This window comes from Opisthocomus hoazin, chromosome 33 (genome assembly GCF_030867145.1).
Source record: "Opisthocomus hoazin isolate bOpiHoa1 chromosome 33, bOpiHoa1.hap1, whole genome shotgun sequence".
Classification (NCBI taxonomy): Eukaryota; Metazoa; Chordata; class Aves; order Opisthocomiformes; family Opisthocomidae; genus Opisthocomus; species Opisthocomus hoazin.
The window spans coordinates 3524496-3541232 of NC_134446.1; the positions used below are offsets into that span (position 1 = coordinate 3524496).

The 16737-nt window shown below is 52.6% G+C and overlaps 2 long non-coding RNA genes across 2 annotated transcripts; both read left to right on the forward strand.

Moving 5' to 3' along the window:
* Positions 1-8105: 8105 nt before the first annotated feature.
* Positions 8106-11712, forward strand: LOC142365235 (uncharacterized). The gene is made up of 3 exons (XR_012766408.1): positions 8106-8248; positions 8479-8677; positions 10471-11712. It is a non-coding gene; the product is annotated as an uncharacterized LOC142365235 (long non-coding RNA).
* A 1156-nt stretch (positions 11713-12868) lies between these two features.
* On the forward strand, positions 12869-16693 carry LOC142365236 (uncharacterized). The gene is made up of 3 exons (XR_012766409.1): positions 12869-13011; positions 13242-13440; positions 15234-16693. It is a non-coding gene; the product is annotated as an uncharacterized LOC142365236 (long non-coding RNA).
* The last annotated feature ends 44 nt before the right edge of the window (positions 16694-16737 follow it).

Below are 16737 nucleotides of genomic sequence, written 5' to 3' on the forward strand. Positions count from 1 at the left end.
TCATGTTTCTTATTATTCCTTCTATCAAGAGGTGTTAAAGTTCTTGTGGATGAATGTACCACAGGAGAAAACTTTTTGTATTTAAATCAGTAGAACTGCTATTTAGTTTCACTTAAAGAGTGAAAGAGCATGCGCTGTGCTGCCGTGGGCTGCTGGGAAGGGAGGGTATCGGGACGTTCCCTGGGTAACCCTGCTTCCCCGGGGCCTGCCATGTCCCCTTTGCCTTTGGTGGTGATTACAGAATAGTTCTATGATCATTACTGCATTAGTCTGAGGGTATGAGAAGAACAAAGATTTGGGGAGGAAAGGATAATTTTAATTAGCTGTAAGATTTTTTACAACGCAGCTTTTGTGGGTGAGTGAAGACGACCATGAAAGTGGTGGCTGAGATTCTGTAATGGAAATTCTTTTGTTCTGGATCCCTAATCTCCCTCTTAACAGTTTAGGTCGGACTGTGGAATCTGGGAGCACACAGTCTCGTTCCTTAAAACTGAAGACAGTGCAGTCAGAGGGAGAGCCTGTTTGGAAGTTTGAGTGGTTTGGGCGCAGAGCCCGTTGGGGGCTGGGGCCCTCGGAGTTGGGGCTGTTTGTGCCCCATGCCCTTGGCCTGGCTCACAGCTGGGAACGGGCTTTCCCAGGAGCCAGATGTGGGACCTGTGGCCGAGCTGGAGGACCGGGGGTACCCCGGGACCAGCCTCGGGACCTGCGACAAACCTGCCTTGATACGAGCTCTGCCAGCAGGACACTGCCCAGGAGCAACTCGGGGCGTTGCTGTTCTCCTTCAGCAAGCACGACACGCACCAAGCACAGCAAGAGCTGCGCCTGTGCCAGGAGAAGACTTCAAGCACAGCCGGGGCTGGTGGTGACAGGTCCCACCATCTGTCCAGCTCAAGAAGATGCGGGCAAGATGCCTCGGAGAGGACACCGACCGGTTGTCACTTCTCTTGCAGGAACAGGATTTACCAGCAGAAGGGAGGCAGGATGGAGGGGCCTCTGAGGTCGCATCAGACTCTTGATGATGTCATGATGGCAGCAGAGGGAGAAGAGAAGGAGATGCGGGTGACCCGGCTGGGACAGTTCTTCTGAGGTAACATGTGCCACACAAACACCGAGACAGATAGAGGCATGGGGAGGCCGTGGAGCAGGTGAGAAAGGTGCCTGGGAGAGAGGTGAGCACGGGGAGGTGGGAGAGAGAGATGGAGGTGAAAAATCGAGGGTGTGGGCAGTGAGGAGGCTCCTGCTGTGCAGGGGCTCGTGAGGTCACTGGTGCCGGAGTAGCTGTTGGCGTCAGAGCCGGCCCCAGGCTTGTGCAGGTGCTGGCGATGTCCCATGTCCCTGAGTAGCTCATCGGGAATGTGAGGTCACCGTGCTTGTGACGCTTCTTCTGATGTCACCGATTGCGGAATAGGTGACAGTGTTGTCCGAAAAGCGCATTCTTTACCCGGTGTGCAATCAGCCAAGCCTCACACACCCAGGAGAGATACTGCTTTATTCAGGCCTGGGTGCTCGGTGGACTTCCCACAGATCAAGCACAGCCAAAGACATCTTCTCCATTGCACTTACACATTGAATTCATGAATATTCTGTCTGTCTAATACTTATTCATTCTAATCTATGTGAATTACTTAATGACGTGGCGTTGTTGTTCTTGGCTCCTTTTCAGACCCATTCTGCGTGTGTGTTCCTCTTCTGGTGGTCCTTGGTGGTCCTCCCAGGTGAAGTACCCTAACTGCTTTCATCCACATCTGGTCACATGTCACCTAAGGACAACTTAAGACTACTTTCTTCTGCCAACTTTCCTTTGTTTCTTCCAGAAGGAGCATTTGTCCTTGATTAAACGGATAGTGCAGGTGGCCACGATATCCTGTCTTTGAACTTCGGTTAAATGTTAATATAATGCTTGTCCTGCACTAATTAAAAAAATACTTGATGGAAGGGAGGCTAATTAAACACAGACGATACCCCTTCTTTCCAGGGGAAGAACTGTTCCATTACAGTGGGGCAGCAGCAGGCCCCTGGCTCCTGCAGCTGCTTCTGGCGTCACCAGCTGCAGTGTTCACACCTTTTGAGAGAAGAGGCACTGAGCTGCTGGTTCACAGTCCTGGCTGTTCTGCAGATCGTTTGCTTCTCTTCCATGTTTACTCCTCTCTGTCCCTGCCTCTCCCCTCCCTCTGCCCTTCCTGTTTCCTCCCATCCTTTTCCCTCTGCTCTGCTCCCTCACCCAGCCTGTGTCGGTCTGACCCCCTGTCCTTCCTCTGCCCTCCTCTGCTCTCTGTCCGTCTGTCCTGTTGCTCATCACAACGTTCCTGGCTGCCCCCTGCCCCTGCCCTGCGTCCCCCACTCCCTGTCCCTGTCCTGCTCCCATCCCTCTGTCCTGCTTGAAGCAGCTGCTGGCCATGTTGGTTCCCGGGGCATGCTGGGAGCTGTAGGCCTGGGGCCTGCCCTGTGGCAGGGACTGCTGGGTGGCCATGTTGGTTCCCGGGGCATGCTGGGAGCTGTAGGCCTGGGGCCTGCCCTGTGGCAGGGGCTGCTGGGTGGCCATGTTGGTTCCCAGGGCATGCTGGGAGCTGTAGGCCTGGGGCCTGCCCTGTGGCAGGGGCTGCTGCTGGCCATGTTGGTTCCCGGGGCATGCTGGGAGCTGTAGGCCCGGGGCAGGGGCTGCTGGGTGGCAATGTTGGTGTGGCAGGGACAGGATCCACTCCAGGCCCTGGCTGAGGTGAGGGCTGGGGCTGCCCGTGAGGGGAGCGGGGCCCTGGGGTGGGCACTGGGGACTCTGCTGCCTGCTGGCCACGCCAGGGGGGTGGGGGGAGCTCCCTGCTGGAGCCGGGCCCGGCCGGGGCAGCCCCGGGGGTGAGCCCAGAGCTGGGGAGGGGCAGGGGACGGAGACGGAGCCCCCAGGCACAGGCACCAGCGGGCTGTGGGCTGAGCGAGGGAAGGCAGAGCTGCTCCTTTGTGCGTTGCCTTTCCCTCTGCTCCCTTCTCCTCTCCCTGTCCCTCGGTGAGGCTGGTGTCCTTCCCTGGTGTCCTTCCCTGGTGAGGTGAGCTCCCAGCCCGGGCTGAGGGAGAGAGAAAAGAGGTGAGGGGAGAGGGGTCGCAGCCCTGAGTGTGCAGGTTTCATACAGACGCCCTGTTCTGAAGATACAGCGTGTCTGTGGGTCAGCGTTACCTGAAGATTTTTTTTCCTGGTTGATTTGATGCAGCGTGGTACATTTTGGTGGGAACACGGGGATGACATATCCAAAGTTGCTGAAAATGAGGTGATCCTGGTCGTGGGTTTTTTTCTGTGCCTGGTCTGGGAGCATCGTTCTGCATGTATTGCTAAATGTATGTCTTCATTTCATTCAAACTGCAGTGTAGAACTGGAAATATTGTACCTGCAAAAGAATGGGAACAGCTGTCCTTGTTTGCCAAGGTGAGCAGAGAAGCAGTGGGGAGCAGTTTGCAGGATCAGAACTTCAGCCTGCTCTGGGTGATAGACCGTCAGGTGGGTAAAGAGAAACCTCGCTTTTTGAAATACAGCTCTTCTTATCGTCCTGTTTCTTTTGTTTGGTTGTGTTGGCAGTCAGACTCTAAACATGTGATTAAACTGTTAAAAATCAAGCTATTTAAGGATTCTTTACTGTCTTAAATCCCATTACAAGCAGTGCACTCTGTTGCCCTGTGGATAGTCCATTCTCATGAGTGACCTGACTGGAAGTTTTGCTTTTCTTTCTAGTACAGGGATGCACTTATGAAGGCAAATCCAGGGTACAAGTGGTACCCCACAACAAACCACCATGTGACGGCTCAGACATCCCCTGTTGCAAACAGGAGAAATCCATGGGCTTTTCCTCAGACTCTGGGAGAGATTCAGTAAGCCTGAGGAAAGAGACTACAAGGTGAAGAAATGCCCCAGCGTCACGTCAGCGTGGCAGGTGAGATTTCCACCCACGTTGCTCAAACACAGCAGCTTCAATTTGTTTGAGGATGCGGTGTTGGAATTGAACTGCAAGAGCTGTTTTCTCTACTGCACGTAGTACTGTAGTGCTAATACCTTTCATGTCCCAAATTCGGTTGCCAAGACTCTAGTTAAAACTCTGCATAACAACCTAAAATTTTCCTTAGTGCATGATTGCTTTGAAGAGTCAAGTCCAGCTCTGTGTCATATCATAACGCACACCCTGTATTTGCTCCACATTTGACTGAAGCTTATTTCAGGGCTATCTGCTGTTGAAGATTTTCATTTTCTAGTCAAAAAGGAAAATACTGGTTAGAGTGATTCACAGATCTGGTAATAACCTAACAGTACCATGTATACTGTTAATCAGGTGTCCTTTATTACGGCGCCGGGCACACAGGGGATCTCTCCTCCAAACGTGTGCGCCAAACACCCTTTAATTTCAGGTTAAATATAACTACAATATGCATATTAAGCGTTATATTTAAGAGAGAGTATGAATCTATTCAAATTCTCCTTTAGGCAGGTGTATTACAGCTCCCGGGTGGTCTCTGGTGGTCTTAGGTTGCTACTTCATCTCTTTTGGTAGTCTTCCTCATTTGCCCGTGAGTTACCTCTGGAGTGCTGCGCATGCTCGGTTCGTTCTATCTCATTGCAAAACTGCAAAGCTGCTTTTTGCTGGTTCTTGGTCGCAGCTCCTGCTCTTGTCACTGTCTTGTCCTTGCTAAGTTTGCTAATCTATAAGGACAGCTTGCAACTTCCACACAGGTGCTTTGTTAAAACTAATAGAAAATAGCACTGCAGCTAGTTTGGTCAACTTTCATGTTTCTTATTATTCCTTCTATCAAGAGGTGTTAAAGTTCTTGTGGATGAATGTACCACAGGAGAAAACTTTTTGTATATAAATCAGTAGAACTGCTATGTAGTTTCACTTAAAGAGTGAAAGAGCATGCGCTGTGCTGCCGTGGGCTGCTGGGAAGGGAGGGTATCGGGACGTTCCCTGGGTAACCCTGCTTCCCCGGGGCCTGCCATGTCCCCTTTGCCTTTGGTGGTGATTACAGAATAGTTCTATGATCATTACTGCATTAGTCTGAGGGTATGAGAAGAACAAAGATTTGGGGAGGAAAGGATAATTTTAATTAGCTGTAAGATTTTTTACAACGCAGCTTTTGTGGGTGAGTGAAGACGATCATGAAAGTGGTGGCTGAGATTCTGTAATGGAAATTCTTTTGTTCTGGATCCCTAATCTCCCTCTTAACAGTTTAGGTCGGACTGTGGAATCTGGGAGCACACAGTCTCGTTCCTTAAAACTGAAGACAGTGCAGTCAGAGGGAGAGCCTGTTTGGAAGTTTGAGTGGTTTGGGCGCAGAGCCCGTTGGGGGCTGGGGCCCTCGGAGTTGGGGCTGTTTGTGCCCCATGCCCTCGGCCTGGCTCACAGCTGGGAACGGGCTTTCCCAGGAGCCAGATGTGGGACCTGTGGCCGAGCTGGAGGACCGGGGGTACCCCGGGACCAGCCTCGGGACCTGCGACAAACCTGCCTTGATACGAGCTCTGCCAGCAGGACACTGCCCAGGAGCAACTCGGGGCGTTGCTGTTCTCCTTCAGCAAGCACGACACGCACCAAGCACAGCAAGAGCTGCGCCTGTGCCAGGAGAAGACTTCAAGCACAGCCGGGGCTGGTGGTGACAGGTCCCACCATCTGTCCAGCTCAAGAAGATGCGGGCAAGATGCCTCGGAGAGGACACCGACCGGTTGTCACTTCTCTTGCAGGAACAGGATTTACCAGCAGAAGGGAGGCAGGATGGAGGGGCCTCTGAGGTCGCATCAGACTCTTGATGACGTCATGATGGCAGCAGAGGGAGAAGAGAAGGAGATGCGGGTGACCCGGCTGGGACAGTTCTTCTGAGGTAACATGTGCCACACAAACACCGAGACAGATAGAGGCATTGGGAGGCCGTGGAGCAGGTGAGAAAGGTGCCTGGGAGAGAGGTGAGCACGGGGAGGTGGGAGAGAGAGATGGAGGTGAAAAATCGAGGGTGTGGGCAGTGAGGAGGCTCCTGCTGTGCAGGGGCTCGTGAGGTCACTGGTGCCGGAGTAGCTGTTGGCGTCAGAGCCGGCCCCAGGCTTGTGCAGGTGCTGGCGATGTCCCATGTCCCTGAGTAGCTCATCGGGAATGTGAGGTCACCGTGCATGTGACGCTTCTTCTGATGTCACCGATTGCGGAATAGGTGACAGTGTTGTCCGAAAAGCGCATTCTTTACCCGGTGTGCAATCAGCCAAGCCTCACACACCCAGGAGAGATATTGCTTTATTCAGGCCTGGGTGCTCGGTGGACTTCCCACAGATCAAGCACAGCCAAAGACATCTTCTCCATTGCACCTACACATTGAATTCATGAATATTCTGTCTGTCTAATACTTATTCATTCTAATCTATGTGAATTACTTAATGACGTGGCGTTGTTGTTCTTGGCTCCTTTTCAGACCCGTTCTGCGTGTGTGTTCCTCTTCTGGTGGTCCTTGGTGGTCCTCCCGGGTGAAGTACCCTAACTGCTTTCATCCACATCTGGTCACATGTCACCTAAGGACAACTTAAGACTACTTTCTTCTGCCAACTTTCCTTTGTTTCTTCCAGAAGGAGCATTTGTCCTTGATTAAACGGATAGTGCAGGTGGCCACGATATCCTGTCTTTGAACTTCGGTTAAATGTTAACATAATGCTTGTCCTGCACTAATTAAAAAAATACTTGATGGAAGGGAGGCTAATTAAACACAGACGATACCCCTTCTTTCCAGGGGAAGAACTGTTCCATTACAGTGGGGCAGCAGCAGGCCCCTGGCTCCTGCAGCTGCTTCTGGCGTCACCAGCTGCAGTGTTCACACCTTTTGAGAGAAGAGGCACTGAGCTGCTGGTTCACAGTCCTGGCCGTTCTGCAGATCGTTTGCTTCTCTTCCATGTTTACTCCTCTCTGTCCCTGCCTCTCCCCTCCCTCTGCCCTTCCTGTTTCCTCCCATCCTTTTCCCTCTGCTCTGCTCCCTCGCCCAGCCTGTGTCGGTCTGACCCCCTGTCCTTCCTCTGCCCTCCTCTGCTCTCTGTCCGTCTGTCCTGTTGCTCATCACAACGTTCCTGGCTGCCCCCTGCCCCTGCCCTGCGTCCCCCACTCCCTGTCCCTGTCCTGCTCCCATCCCTCTGTCCTGCTTGAAGCAGCTGGCGGCCATGTTGGTTCCCGGGGCATGCTGGGAGCTGTAGGCCTGGGGCCTGCCCTGTGGCAGGGGCTGCTGGGTGGCCATGTTGGTTCCCAGGGCATGCTGGGAGCTGTAGGCCTGGGGCCTGCCCTGTGGCAGGGGCTGCTGGGTGGCCATGTTGGTTCCCAGGGCATGCTGGGAGCTGTAGGCCTGGGGCCTGCCCTGTGGCAGGGGCTGCTGCTGGCCATGTTGGTTCCCGGGGCATGCTGGGAGCTGTAGGCCCGGGGCAGGGGCTGCTGGGTGGCCATGTTGGTGTGGCAGGGACAGGATCCACTCCAGGCCCTGGCTGAGGTGAGGGCTGGGGCTGCCCGTGAGGGGAGCGGGGCCCTGGGGTGGGCACTGGGGACTCTGCTGCCTGCTGGCCGTGCCAGGGGGGCGGGGGGGAGCTCCCTGCTGGAGCCGGGCCCGGCCGGGGCAGCCCCGGGGGTGAGCCCAGAGCTGGGGAGGGGCAGGGGACGGAGACGGAGCCCCCAGGCACAGGCACAGGCACCAGCGGGCTGTGGGCTGAGCGAGGGAAGGCAGAGCTGCTCCTTTGTGCGTTGCCTTTCCCTCTGCTCCCTTCTCCTCTCCCTGTCCCTCGGTGAGGCTGGTGTCCTTCCCTGGTGTCCTTCCCTGGTGAGGTGAGCTCCCAGCCCGGGCTGAGGGAGAGAGAAAAGGGGTGAGGGGAGAGGGGTCGCAGCCCTGAGTGTGCAGGTTTCATACAGACGCCCTGTTCTGAAGATACAGCGTGTCTGTGGGTCAGCATTACCTGAAGATTTTTTTTCCTGGTTGATTTGATGCAGCGTGGTACATTTTGGTGGGAACACAGGGATGACGTATCCAAAGTTGCTGAAAATGAGGCGATCCTGGTCGTGGGTTTTTTTCTGTGCCTGGTCTGGGAGCATCGTTCTGCATGTATTGCTAAATGTATGTCTTCATTTCATTCAAACTGCAGTGTAAAACTGGAAATATTGCAGCTGCAAAAGAATGGGAACAGCTGTCCTTGTTTGCCAAGGTGAGCAGAGAAGCAGTGGGGAGCAGTTTGCAGGATCAGAACTTCAGCCTGCTCTGGGTGATAGACCGTCAGGTGGGTAAAGAGAAACCTCGCTTTTTGAAATACAGCTCTTCTTATCGTCCTGTTTCTTTTGTTCGGTTGTGTTGGCAGTCAGACTCTAAACATGTGATTAAATGTTAAAAATCAAGCTATTTAAGGATTCTTTACTGTCGTAAATCCCATTACAAGCAGTGCACTCTGTTGCCCTGTGGATAGTCCATTCTCATGAGTGACCTGACTGGAAGTTTTGCTTTTCTTTCTAGTGCAGGGATGCACTTATGAAGGCAAATCCAGGGTACAAGTGGTACCCCACAACAAACCACCATGTGACGGCTCAGACATCCCCTGTTGCAAACAGGAGAAATCCATGGGCTTTTCCTCAGACTCTGGGAGAGATTCAGTAAGCCTGAGGAAAGAGACTACAAGGTGAAGAAATGCCCCAGCGTCACTTCAGCGTGGCAGGTGAGATTTCCACCCATGTTGCTCAAACACAGCAGCTTCAATTTGTTTGAGGATGCGGTGTTGGAATTGAACTGCAAGAGCAGTTTTCTCTACTGCACGTAGTACTGTAGTGCTAATACCTTTCATGTCCCAAATTCGGTTGCCAAGACTCTAGTTAAAACTCTGCATAACAACCTAAAATTTTCCTTAGTGCATGATTGCTTTGAGGAGTCAAGTCCAGCTCTGTGTCATATCATAACGCACACCCTGTATTTGCTCCACATTTGACTGAAGCTTATTTCAGGGCTATCTGCTGTTGAAGATTTTCATTTTCTAGTCAAAAAGGAAAATGCTGGTTAGAGTGATTCACAGATCTTGTAATAACCTAACAGTACCATGTATACTGTTAACCAGGTGTCCTTTATTACGGCGCCGGGCACACAGGGGATCTCTCCTCCAAACGTGTGTGCCAAACACCCTTTAATTTCAGGTTAAATATAACTACAATATGCATATTAATCGTTATATTTAACAGAGAGTATGAATCTATTCAAATTCTCCTTTAGGCAGGTGTATTACAGCTCCCGGGTGGTCTCTGGTGGTCTTAGGTTGTTACTTCATCTCTTTTGGTAGTCTTCCTCATTTGCCTGTGAGTTACCTCTGGAGTGCTGCGCATGCTCGGTTCGTTCTATCTCATTGCAAAACTGCAAAGCTGCTTTTTGCTGGTTCTTGGTTGCAGCTCCTGCTCTTGTCACTGTCTTGTCCTTGCTAAGTTTGCGAATCTATAAGGACAGCTTGCAACTTCCACACAGGTGCTTTGTTAAAACTAATAGAAAATAGCACTGCAGCTACTTTGGTCAAGTTTCATGTTTCTTATTATTCCTTCTATCAAGAGGTGTTAAAGTTCTTGTGGATGAATGTACCACAGGAGAAAACTTTTTGTATTTAAATCAGTAGAACTGCTATTTAGTTTCACTTAAAGAGTGAAAGAGCATGCGCTGTGCTGCCGTGGGCTGCTGGGAAGGGAGGGTATCGGGACGTTCCCTGGGTAACCCTGCTTCCCTGGGGCCTGCCATGTCCCCTTTGCCTTTGGTGGTGATTACAGAATAGTTCTATGATCATTACTGCTTTAGTCTGAGGGTATGAGAAGAACAAAGATTTGGGGAGGAAAGGATAATTTTAATTAGCTGTAAGATTTTTTACAACGCAGCTTTTGTGGGTGAGTGAAGACGATCATGAAAGTGGTGGCTGAGATTCTGTAATGGAAATTCTTTTGTTCTGGATCCCTAATCTCCCTCTTAACAGTTTAGGTCAGACTGTGGAATCTGGGAGCACACAGTCTCGTTCCTTAAAACTGAAGACAGTGCAGTCAGAGGGAGAGCCTGTTTGGAAGTTTGAGTGGTTTGGGCGCAGAGCCCGTTGGGGGCTGGGGCCCTCGGAGTTGGGGCTGTTTGTGCCCCATGCCCTTGGCCTGGCTCACAGCTGGGAACGGGCTTTCCCAGGAGCCAGATGTGGGACCTGTGGCCGAGCTGGAGGACCGGGGGTACCCCGGGACCAGCCTCGGGACCTGCGACAAACCTGCCTTGATACGAGCTCTGCCAGCAGGACACTGCCCAGGAGCAACTCGGGGCGTTGCTGTTCTCCTTCAGCAAGCACGACACGCACCAAGCACAGCCAGAGCTGCGCCTGTGCCAGGAGAAGACTTCAAGCACAGCCGGGGCTGGTGGTGACAGGTCCCACCATCTGTCCAGCTCAAGAAGATGCGGGCAAGATGCCTCGGAGAGGACACCGACCGGTTGTCACTTCTCTTGCAGGAACAGGATTTACCAGCAGAAGGGAGGCAGGATGGAGGGGCCTCTGAGGTCGCATCAGACTCTTGATGACGTCATGATGGCAGCAGAGGGAGAAGAGAAGGAGATGCGGGTGACCCGGCTGGGACAGTTCTTCTGAGGTAACATGTGCCACACAAACACCGAGACAGATAGAGGCATTGGGAGGCCGTGGAGCAGGTGAGAAAGGTGCCTGGGGGAGAGGTGAGCACGGGGAGGTGGGAGAGAGAGATGGAGGTGAAAAATCGAGGGTGTGGGCAGTGAGGAGGCTCCTGCTGTGCAGGGGCTCGTGAGGTCACTGGTGCCGGAGTAGCTGTTGGCGTCAGAGCCGGCCCCAGGCTTGTGCAGGTGCTGGCGATGTCCCATGTCCCTGAGTAGCTCATCGGGAATGTGAGGTCACCGTGCTTGTGACGCTTCTTCTGATGTCACCGATTGCGGAATAGGTGACAGTGTTGTCCGAAAAGCGCATTCTTTACCCGGTGTGCAATCAGCCAAGCCTCACACACCCAGGAGAGATATTGCTTTATTCAGGCCTGGGTGCTCGGTGGACTTCCCACAGATCAAGCACAGCCAAAGACATCTTCTCCATTGCACTTACACATTGAATTCATGAATATTCTGTCTGTCTAATACTTATTCATTCTAATCTATGTGAATTACTTAATGACGTGGCGTTGTTGTTCTTGGCTCCTTTTCAGACCCGTTCTGCGTGTGTGTTCCTCTTCTGGTGGTCCTTGGTGGTCCTCCCGGGTGAAGTACCCTAACTGCTTTCATCCACATCTGGTCACATGTCACCTAAGGACAACTTAAGACTACTTTCTTCTGCCAACTTTCCTTTGTTTCTTCCAGAAGGAGCATTTGTCCTTGATTAAACGGATAGTGCAGGTGGCCACGATATCCTGTCTTTGAACTTCGGTTAAATGTTAACATAATGCTTGTCCTGCACTAATTAAAAAAATACTTGATGGAAGGGAGGCTAATTAAACACAGACGATACCCCTTCTTTCCAGGGGAAGAACTGTTCCATTACAGTGGGGCAGCAGCAGGCCCCTGGCTCCTGCAGCTGCTTCTGGCGTCACCAGCTGCAGTGTTCACACCTTTTGAGAGAAGAGGCACTGAGCTGCTGGTTCACAGTCCTGGCCGTTCTGCAGATCGTTTGCTTCTCTTCCATGTTTACTCCTCTCTGTCCCTGCCTCTCCCCTCCCTCTGCCCTTCCTGTTTCCTCCCATCCTTTTCCCTCTGCTCTGCTCCCTCGCCCAGCCTGTGTCGGTCTGACCCCCTGTCCTTCCTCTGCCCTCCTCTGCTCTCTGTCCCTCTGTCCTGTTGCTCATCACAATGTTCCTGGCTGCCCCCTGCCCCTGCCCTGCGTCCCCCACTCCCTGTCCCTGTCCTGCTCCCATCCCTCTGTCCTGCTTGAAGCAGCTGGTGGCCATGTTGGTTCCCGGGGCATGCTGGGAGCTGTAGGCCTGGGGCCTGCCCTGTGGCAGGGGCTGCTGGGTGGCCATGTTGGTTCCCGGGGCATGCTGGGAGCTGTAGGCCTGGGGCCTGCCCTGTGGCAGGGGCTGCTGGGTGGCCATGTTGGTTCCCAGGGCATGCTGGGAGCTGTAGGCCTGGGGCCTGCCCTGTGGCAGGGGCTGCTGCTGGCCATGTTGGTTCCCGGGGCATGCTGGGAGCTGTAGGCCCGGGGCAGGGGCTGCTGGGTGGCCATGTTGGTGTGGCAGGGACAGGATCCACTCCAGGCCCTGGCTGAGGTGAGGGCTGGGGCTGCCCGTGAGGGGAGCGGGGCCCTGGGGTGGGCACTGGGGACTCTGCTGCCTGCTGGCCGTGCCAGGGGGGCGGGGGGGAGCTCCCTGCTGGAGCCGGGCCCAGCCGGGGCAGCCCCGGGGGTGAGCCCAGAGCTGGGGAGGGGCAGGGGACGGAGACGGAGCCCCCAGGCACAGGCACAGGCACCAGCGGGCTGTGGGCTGAGCGAGGGAAGGCAGAGCTGCTCCTTTGTGCGTTGCCTTTCCCTCTGCTCCCTTCTCCTCTCCCTGTCCCTCGGTGAGGCTGGTGTCCTTCCCTGGTGTCCTTCCCTGGTGAGGTGAGCTCCCAGCCCGGGCTGAGGGAGAGAGAAAAGGGGTGAGGGGAGAGGGGTCGCAGCCCTGAGTGTGCAGGTTTCATACAGATGCCCTGTTCTGAAGATACAGCGTGTCTGTGGGTCAGCATTACCTGAAGATTTTTTTTACTGGTTGATTTGATGCAGCGTGGTACATTTTGGTGGGAACACGGGGATGACGTATCCAAAGTTGCTGAAAATGAGGTGATCCTGGTCGTGGTTTTTTTTCTGTGCCTGGTCTGGGAGCATCGTTCTGCATGTATTGCTAAATGTATGTCTTCATTTCATTCAAACTGCAGTGTAAAACTGGAAATATTGTACCTGCAAAAGAATGGGAACAGCTGTCCTTGTTTGCCAAGGTGAGCAGAGAAGCAGTGGGGAGCAGTTTGCAGGATCAGAACTTCAGCCTGCTCTGGGTGATAGACCCTCAGGTGGGTAAAGAGAAACCTCGCTTTTTGAAATACAGCTCTTCTTATCGTCCTGTTTCTTTTGTTCGGTTGTGTTGGCAGTCAGACTCTAAACATGTGATTAAACGTTAAAAATCAAGCTATTTCAGGATTCTTTACTGTCTTAAATCCCATTACAAGCAGTGCACTCTGTTGCCCTGTGGATAGTCCATTCTCATGAGTGACCTGACTGGAAGTTTTGCTTTTCTTTCTAGTGCAGGGATGCACTTATGAAGGCAAATCCAGGGTACAAGTGGTACCCCACAACAAACCACCATGTGACGGCTCAGACATCCCCTGTTGCAAACAGGAGAAATCCATGGGCTTTTCCTCAGACTCTGGGAGAGATTCAGTAAGCCTGAGGAAAGAGACTACAAGGTGAAGAAATGCCCCAGCGTCACTTCAGCGTGGCAGGTGAGATTTCCACCCATGTTGCTCAAACACAGCAGCTTCAATTTGTTTGAGGATGCGGTGTTGGAATTGAACTGCAAGAGCAGTTTTCTCTACTGCACGTAGTACTGTAGTGCTAATACCTTTCATGTCCCAAATTCGGTTGCCAAGACTCTAGTTAAAACTCTGCATAACAACCTAAAATTTTCCTTAGTGCATGATTGCTTTGAAGAGTCAAGTCCAAATCTGTGTCATATCATAACGCACACCCTGTATTTGGTCCAGATTTGACTGAAGCTTATTTCAGGGCTATCTGCTGTTGAAGATTTTCATTTTCTAGTCAAAAAGGAAAATGCTGGTTAGAGTGATTCACAGATCTTGTAATAACCTAACAGTACCATGTATACTGTTAACCAGGTGTCCTTTATTACGGCGCCGGGCACACAGGGGATCTCTCCTCCAAACGTGTGTGCCAAACACCCTTTAATTTCAGGTTAAATATAACTACAATATGCATATTAATCGTTATATTTAACAGAGAGTATGAATCTATTCAAATTCTCCTTTAGGCAGGTGTATTACAGCTCCCGGGTGGTCTCTGGTGGTCTTAGGTTGTTACTTCATCTCTTTTGGTAGTCTTCCTCATTTGCCTGTGAGTTACCTCTGGAGTGCTGCGCATGCTCGGTTCGTTCTATCTCATTGCAAAACTGCAAAGCTGCTTTTTGCTGGTTCTTGGTTGCAGCTCCTGCTCTTGTCACTGTCTTGTCCTTGCTAAGTTTGCGAATCTATAAGGACAGCTTGCAACTTCCACACAGGTGCTTTGTTAAAACTAATAGAAAATAGCACTGCAGCTACTTTGGTCAAGTTTCATGTTTCTTATTATTCCTTCTATCAAGAGGTGTTAAAGTTCTTGTGGATGAATGTACCACAGGAGAAAACTTTTTGTATTTAAATCAGTAGAACTGCTATTTAGTTTCACTTAAAGAGTGAAAGAGCATGCGCTGTGCTGCCGTGGGCTGCTGGGAAGGGAGGGTATCGGGACGTTCCCTGGGTAACCCTGCTTCCCTGGGGCCTGCCATGTCCCCTTTGCCTTTGGTGGTGATTACAGAATAGTTCTATGATCATTACTGCTTTAGTCTGAGGGTATGAGAAGAACAAAGATTTGGGGAGGAAAGGATAATTTTAATTAGCTGTAAGATTTTTTACAACGCAGCTTTTGTGGGTGAGTGAAGACGATCATGAAAGTGGTGGCTGAGATTCTGTAATGGAAATTCTTTTGTTCTGGATCCCTAATCTCCCTCTTAACAGTTTAGGTCGGACTGTGGAATCTGGGAGCACACAGTCTCGTTCCTTAAAACTGAAGACAGTGCAGTCAGAGGGAGAGCCTGTTTGGAAGTTTGAGTGGTTTGGGCGCAGAGCCCGTTGGGGGCTGGGGCCCTCGGAGTTGGGGCTGTTTGTGCCCCATGCCCTTGGCCTGGCTCACAGCTGGGAACGGGCTTTCCCAGGAGCCAGATGTGGGACCTGTGGCCGAGCTGGAGGACCGGGGGTACCCCGGGACCAGCCTCGGGACCTGCGACAAACCTGCCTTGATACGAGCTCTGCCAGCAGGACACTGCCCAGGAGCAACTCGGGGCGTTGCTGTTCTCCTTCAGCAAGCACGACACGCACCAAGCACAGCCAGAGCTGCGCCTGTGCCAGGAGAAGACTTCAAGCACAGCCGGGGCTGGTGGTGACAGGTCCCACCATCTGTCCAGCTCAAGAAGATGCGGGCAAGATGCCTCGGAGAGGACACCGACCGGTTGTCACTTCTCTTGCAGGAACAGGATTTACCAGCAGAAGGGAGGCAGGATGGAGGGGCCTCTGAGGTCGCATCAGACTCTTGATGACGTCATGATGGCAGCAGAGGGAGAAGAGAAGGAGATGCGGGTGACCCGGCTGGGACAGTTCTTCTGAGGTAACATGTGCCACACAAACACCGAGACAGATAGAGGCATTGGGAGGCCGTGGAGCAGGTGAGAAAGGTGCCTGGGGGAGAGGTGAGCACGGGGAGGTGGGAGAGAGAGATGGAGGTGAAAAATCGAGGGTGTGGGCAGTGAGGAGGCTCCTGCTGTGCAGGGGCTCGTGAGGTCACTGGTGCCGGAGTAGCTGTTGGCGTCAGAGCCGGCCCCAGGCTTGTGCAGGTGCTGGCGATGTCCCATGTCCCTGAGTAGCTCATCGGGAATGTGAGGTCACCGTGCTTGTGACGCTTCTTCTGATGTCACCGATTGCGGAATAGGTGACAGTGTTGTCCGAAAAGCGCATTCTTTACCCGGTGTGCAATCAGCCAAGCCTCACACACCCAGGAGAGATATTGCTTTATTCAGGCCTGGGTGCTCGGTGGACTTCCCACAGATCAAGCACAGCCAAAGACATCTTCTCCATTGCACTTACACATTGAATTCATGAATATTCTGTCTGTCTAATACTTATTCATTCTAATCTATGTGAATTACTTAATGACGTGGCGTTGTTGTTCTTGGCTCCTTTTCAGACCCGTTCTGCGTGTGTGTTCCTCTTCTGGTGGTCCTTGGTGGTCCTCCCGGGTGAAGTACCCTAACTGCTTTCATCCACATCTGGTCACATGTCACCTAAGGACAACTTAAGACTACTTTCTTCTGCCAACTTTCCTTTGTTTCTTCCAGAAGGAGCATTTGTCCTTGATTAAACGGATAGTGCAGGTGGCCACGATATCCTGTCTTTGAACTTCGGTTAAATGTTAATATAATGCTTGTCCTGCACTAATTAAAAAAATACTTGATGGAAGGGAGGCTAATTAAACACAGACGATACCCCTTCTTTCCAGGGGAAGAACTGTTCCATTACAGTGGGGCAGCAGCAGGCCCCTGGCTCCTGCAGCTGCTTCTGGCGTCACCAGCTGCAGTGTTCACACCTTTTGAGAGAAGAGGCACTGAGCTGCTGGTTCACAGTCCTGGCCGTTCTGCAGATCGTTTGCTTCTCTTCCATGTTTACTCCTCTCTGTCCCTGCCTCTCCCCTCCCTCTGCCCTTCCTGTTTCCTCCCATCCTTTTCCCTCTGCTCTGCTCCCTCGCCCAGCCTGTGTCGGTCTGACCCCCTGTCCTTCCTCTGCCCTCCTCTGCTCTCTGTCCCTCTGTCCTGTTGCTCATCACAACGTTCCTGGCTGCCCCCTGCCCCTGCCCTGCGTCCCCCACTCCCTGTCCCTGTCCTGCTCCCATCCCTCTGTCCTGCTTGAAGCGGCTGGCGGCCATGTTGGTTCCCGGGGCATGCTGGGAGCTGTAGGCCTGGGGCCTGCCCTGTGGCAGGG